Source organism: Strigops habroptila, chromosome W (genome assembly GCF_004027225.2).
Source record: "Strigops habroptila isolate Jane chromosome W, bStrHab1.2.pri, whole genome shotgun sequence".
Taxonomy (NCBI): domain Eukaryota; kingdom Metazoa; phylum Chordata; class Aves; order Psittaciformes; family Psittacidae; genus Strigops; species Strigops habroptila.
Genome location: NC_044301.2, coordinates 21,574,394 through 21,581,410, shown reverse-complemented (window position 1 = coordinate 21,581,410; position 7,017 = coordinate 21,574,394).

Sequence of the window (7,017 nt, the reverse complement as noted above, 5' to 3'; positions counted from 1 at the left end):
CAACAGAGTACCATCTATGTCCTTTTGCAGTTTGGATACTTTAACATTGCCTTCAGAAATCGGCATAATTTCATTAATTCCCTCTAAATAAGCATACCACTTACGAACTGTGGGTTTCTGGGTGATGCCAGCTGGCGGTGCTGTTCCTTTACGGACCACATCTAGGAGGCGGAAAGGCCCCTGAATGATCACACTTTGTTCTTATTTGTTCTGCTTGTTTCACCGCTCACACTAGGGACAGTAGGCCCTTCTCAAGATCTGAATACCTCCTTTCAGTATCATTGAAAGAGTGAGAGCTAAACTCCAGCGGTCTTTCTGGTCCTTCTGGCCCCTTTTGCCATAAGTTGCAGTGAGAACCATGTTCACTGAACCCCCATTCTACATGGATAAGGTCAGTTGGGTGTATAGGACCAAGCTGTTGGAATAACCTTAGCTCATTTATTAATAATTCCAGTGCATTGGTGTGTTGTTCAGTCCATTCCCATGCTTTTCCCTTTTTGAGCAAACTATAAAGGGGACGGGCAATAATGGAAAAGCCAGGAATATGTTTACGCCAATAACCTAAAGCTCCCAAAACTTGCTGTAGTTCCTTTACAATAGATGGATTTTGTCCATATTCTAGGTTTTCCAGGGTGTCCTGAGGGATGGAAGCAGCTCCTTTAACACACCAGACGCCCAGGAATTTGACCTCCTGTGCAGGTCCCTGACACTTTGAATCTGGAATTTCCAAGCCTAGTTCTAGTAATGTTCCTCGAATGTTTTCCATTGTGTCTTTTACACTTTCTTGGTTCTCTCTCCCTATTAGGATGTCATCAATGTATTGGTATACTGCGTTGCCAGGTGGAACAGGAATCTCTGCTAAGACTTTAGCCAAAGCATTGTGAGCAACGGTGGGGGAATGTTTATATCCTTGTGGAAGTTGGTTAAAAGTATATTGGATTCCTTTCCACGTGAATGCAAACTGCGCTTTGTCCTGTTCGAGGGGAATCGTGAAAAACATATCCTTAACATCTAAGGCAGCGATCCAAGAATGGGAAGCTCCTTGTATCATTGTCACAATTTCGGCAATATTCGGAACTGCCACGGTTAGGGGTGCAGTATTGCCATTTAACTGTCGATAATCTACTGTGAAATGCCATTGCCTGGTGGGTTTCTTTACTGGCCACACCGGTGAATTATAAGGTGAGTCCTTTTAATGATGCCTCTCTTCTCCAACTCTGTTACCACCCCATCAACCCCTGTAAGTGCTGCTGCAGGCAACGGGTATTGCCAAACATTGGTGACTTTAGATGGAGGTAAGGGTATGGATGTTTCTAACAGACTCAACCTCATTGTGCCTGATCCTTTTTCATGTCCTGCAAAACCCCACATAGTTCCATCTGGGAGCTTCCACGTTTGTCCACACAATATGTCAAATCCTAGAAGGTTAGTATATGTGGCACCGACTAATACTTCTGCCTGGGTCAGTCTCTGTTCCTCCAGCAACCAGAGGGTTATTTTTGCAGTGGGGCAGTCTTTTACCACACCATCAGTTCCTGTAAATTTAACCCTGCGTTGGGTAGGTTTTATACCCAGTGTTTGTGCCATCTCATTAGTGATCATTGACATTTGGACCCCAGTATCAATGAGAAATTCTACCAGTATTTTTCGGGGTCCGACTGGAATAGCAAGAATAGGTTCAGAGTTTTTATCAGAGAGCCATTGTACCGCTAATACCTGCCAGGCAGGATGGCTCACTGCCCTCCCCGGGGATGGAAGTTTTTTTGCTGGGAATCTGACAGATCAAGTTGCGTTCTGGTGCAGAAGGCACGCTTTCCTCATGGATCAGGGACTCTCTAGTTAAACACTTTTCCCCTACCAGGTTATTCCTTCTAGATAGAGATTGGACCAATATACAGAAATCCTCTGTAGAGGCACCGTGCAGGAATTATCGAGGCACACCCACATCTAGGGCTTTACACCACAACTTATTCCATTCCTTGTTAGGTCTAAACCTCCCATCAGATTGAGAGTTTTGGGTAGATTTAGAATTTTGAGTGTGGACTTGGCAAACCCTTCGGGTGTGATCAGGGTTTTTTTCCCCTGGATCAACCGACCCAGCCCATTTGGCACCCATATTTGATTAATTCCAGGTGAGCATGTAAGCCTGCTGGCCTCACCTATGACCTTGACCTCGTATGCTGTCCTGAATTTTTACTATGAACATCTTAAGACAATCAGGGAAACCGTGAATTTAATCGGTCTGGGTCAATAGGTGCAGACATGGGGGATTTCCGCAACTCATCCCTATTATACATTGCTTGTATACAAGCTGCTTTCCATACTGCCTCAGCTAGATCAGAGTAGCCTGTGGCTTGGATTGACAGTGGTTCCTCTCTCTCCCATGGGTCCATACCACCTGCCCAGTACACTGCTCGAGTGGTTAGGGAACAATATTGAGCTCCTGGCAAGGTGGTTAAAAACACTCCAGGTCCCCAAAAATCTCCTGCTTCTTTCTCATTTAATATAATCATATCTCCTCCTTGAAGGGAGACTCGCCACAGATACTCTGTCTCAGACTCTCCTGCCCGTCTTGAGTATTTTTCCCCTTAATTTCATTAACTCTGTTGGTGACCATGGAGTGGTGCACATGATGGTGTGGACCTCCTCATCACTATCGACAGCAGTCTCAGTTTTAATCAGAGGTCGTAAGGGAATCAATTGAGGAGCAGGGGTCCCATTCACCTCATCATCATCACTGTTGGACCAAAAATCTCCAGTCTGAGTTGGGCAACGCATTAATCTACGAATCTGCTGGACCGGGGCAGAAGGTTGCATCTTATCCAACAGCCCATTCACCTTTTCCAGTAGTAATTTAAGTTGATAATTTTGATTCACGAGTCGATCAACTTGGGTTCCTAATATCTTATTTCCACCCGAGCTGTTCAACTTGTGATACAAGTTGATCATTTTGAGCTTCTAGTTTTTCCATTTTCACTCGCAAGTTGATCAGTTCGAGCTTCTAATTTTTCTCCTATCTCCTTGTGAAAAGCTAATGATGACTTCAGCACCTCATTTTCTGATTTCAGAGTTGCATATTCTACAGCATAAACCAGATTAGGAGCAGGGGCATTCTTGGATTCTTGTTGTACACAAGACAAACAGGCACCTAACACTGCACAAACAACATATTTACCTTTTCCCACTCTAAGCTTTTGTAAAGCTTGATGCTGTTCAATACGTTCTACTACTTTCTCTTCATCTTGCCAAAATTTTTGGGCTCACTCCTTCCCAGCTGGGGAAGGGGCACAATGATATTTTTGCAGCAGTTTAAACATAGCAATCCTGCCTACACCAATTTTCCATTGCATTAAAAGGCAAGACAATTTGGCAGAAAACAAACCCCTTTGCATTCCAGCAGGTCCTCAGATATTAGAGGGGCTGGGTGCGGCTAGGCTTAGATTCTGAGTGATGCCCAATTTACCACTATCAGTCTGGTCACGTTCAATATATTGAACAACCACGATTCCAGATGCACTAATAGCACACCGTACCTTCAGTCTAATTGTGCTCATGAACTAACATGGCCACACTTAAAGGATTTGGTTGCGTTCAATGAGAAACTATTACAATTAGCTACTTAAACAGTGCAGTTTATTGAAACAACAGATACAGGTTCTTATGGATTGTCGGTGATAAATACACTGTCTGCAAAAGCACGTGCAAATAATAGGGTATACAAACACGTGACAAAGTAATGAATAACACAGCCTGGCTTTAAAATATAAAACTAGAAAGTAACTTTATGTAGAGATTCCTAATTTTCCCGGGGAAGCACTTGATACAGTGCAAGTCTTACCCAAAGGCATCCCTATGGAGGGACTGAACATTCATAGGGGACCACCATGAAGGAAGCCACCGGTGTACATTCAAACTGCTCTGTTCTTCTGAGGAGTTACAACATCAATTCCCAAAGACCAGCAAGATAAGACAAAAATTGTACAAGTAACTGGTACCTGTGCATGGGACAGCAGACCTGGAGAATTAAATTCTTTGGTTCCACTTCACTGAAAAACATTATATCTGTGTGCTGTTCCCCAAAACCATCTCCAGAAAAAAATTATAGAAAATACATGTATTTCCAAGTTTGTGACCAGCCTTGCAATGTCTGGCAAAATGAAAGACAGCCATGAATGGGCACAACTTGCCTTTTTCTGCTTTTAAGATAGCCGTGGTTTAAGTCCAGCCAGTAACTCAGCACCACGCAGCCGCTCGCTCACTCCCCCCTTCCTCCCCCCGCTCCAAGCAGGATGGGGAGGAGAATCAAAAGGAGAATCAAAAGAATGTAAACTCCATGGGGTGAAATAAGAACAGTCCAGTAACTAAGGTATAATATTAACTACTAACAATAATAATAAGGGAAAATAAGGGGAGAGAATATAAAACTAAAAAGGGAAGAGGAAAAAACTCCAATAAACACAAGTGATGCACAATACAATTGCTCCCTCTGTGGTATTGCCAGGATGACAGCACACCTCATTTAAGTGTTTTATTAGTTAATCCAGATTTCGCACTTGTTCAGGGGTGAAGTTCCAAAGCACTGAAGGGGCCAACTGGCCTAGATACTTGCCCATACTATCCCACACACCCTGTCACTCATGACTGTCCAGCCTTGGGGAAGATGATCTGGTGGTATTCTTAGATAGCTGTTTAACCTTAGACAAGACCTGAACTATATTCAGCAAAATGCTGATTCCCAGCAAAAGGAACAGGCTGGTTTCAAGGGTACTCAAAGGATATTCACAATCTTTAAAATTCTCAAATGCTGCTGTAAATAACCTGGTGGGGGAGCGGAAGGCACAGGAGGATATCTCCTCCATAGGTTGACCCTCCAAGGGGGTGGGGGTGGGGTGGTGGGGTGTTAACAATTCCCATTATACGCCTCCCAAAGTATAGAGGTGAAGGCCACGCTGAGAACAAATACCAGAGCAGTTTCATGATCAATAATTCTGCTGTATCACAAGCCATTATCATAAAGTACAACAAAACGAGAACCTTAGCCCAGGCCCCAAAGCTGATAAACACTAAAACAGAAAATACTGGCTGTAAGTAAGGTACGACATGCTGAAACTCTGAGATCAAGCGCAACAACTCTGAGAGCAAATAAATCAACATTGTGATGAGTGACTATTAATCCAAAACAATGAATACTTATCACAAATACATTTTGACACACTCAGGTCATATCTGTCATTATCTCAAACCTTCATGCCCCACGTTGGGTACCACAAAGAACTGTCGTGGTTTAAGCCCAGCCAGTAACTCAGAACCATGCAGCTGCTCACTCACTCCCCCCCTTCTTCCCCCCCACTCCTGGAGGGATGGGGAGGAGAAATGAAAGAATGTAAATCCCACAGGTTGAGATAAGAACAGTCCAATAACTAAGGTATAATACAAAAATACTACTAATAATAATGATAAGGGAAATAACAAGGGGAGAGAATATAAAACTAAGAAGGGAAGGGGAAAAAACCCCAATAAACACAAGTGATGCACCAGCTACTAGGAAGAAGAAAAATAACTGTTACAGCTGAACCCAGGACACAAGGCCAAATTATGAAATTAAGAATTTTATATGTTTTTTCCTTGTTATTCTCGTTGGGGGTGGGGGGGGGAAGGAATTATTTTCACAAGATATATCTTAAGACAACTGATGATCCAATGAAGAACCAGAACTGAGTAAATCCCTGGAACACACATTTCCAGGATTTCACTATTATTCATACACAAAGGTTTCAAATAGCTAGTAATTTGGACACGGACAAAATGAAACATTGTCTGCAGAGATTTCTGTATCCCATATTTGAATAAATTTAGCATATAAAATAATGTAGTATTGTGTATTTTATAACAAGTGGCAGATTTACCATTAGCTCTGTTTGTAAGGTCCTGTGGAAACATGGGGCAAGACCCTGCCCTGGACACCTGCAACGTTAGTGCAGGCCAACAACATGCCAGAGGGATGGAGAGCACCACCAGCCTGAAGTTCCAGGAAAGGCACACACCAAGTCTGCAGCCAACCTCAGAACCACCACTGCAGTAATCTCCCTTCTTTTTACAAATAAAATAACCCATCTGAAAACTAGTGGGAAGACACGTAAAGCATGCAGCATCATAAACTTGACAGCAGCATGAGTTTGGATCATGCAGAGCAGCCTGCACCAATGCACAAGTTCCTCTTGTCCTACCCCAGCTGACTTACAGCTGTTGCATTCCCGTGAGACCAAGGCAAGACTTTTTACCAGAAAACAGACTCATTCATGTTGGACACTCAGCTCAAGTTTTGAGCTATGACAGGACTAATCACTGAGAAGTTACTCCCCCAAAAGCACAGACTCTCCATCTCTGTACACATAGAGATTTGAGTTCCTCTCTGAAATAAGGCATTGATCAAAGACACATTGAGCTCCATGGTGGTACCATGACCACAGCTAATGGTTTCCAAAACATGGGTCAGGCTGGTCTGGGGCAGCAAGAGGAAGAAAATTCTGATTGTTATGGACAACTAACTGCTTCCCTGAAGAATCAAATTTCATCCTGCCCCATAGAGACTTCTACAAAGTTAAGCCACTTAGTTAAATCAGACTTGCCAGAGGTATTTACTAATTGTATGTTCCACAGATACTGACCTCCAGCCTGCTAATAGGGTGCGGCACTGGCAATGTGCTGTGTATCTTCAGATACTAAGATAATGGGATTTGTTTTCACACATAGAATGCTCAGCAGTGCTAGATGCTTTGAGTCACACAATCTAAGTAATTTTCAATTTAATCTCATGGAAACTCTGAGCAAACAAGATGCCACTTGTTTCTCAAGGCCCAGGATAGTGTTCCGGGCAGTGGCGGGGGGCACAGCGTATGTTTCCAGCCAGCCGGTGGTTGCTTCCACCATGGTAAGCACACGGTGCTTGCCTTGGCAGGTCGGTGGGAGTGTGATATAGTCAATCTGCCAGGCCTCCCCATACTTGTACTTCAGCCA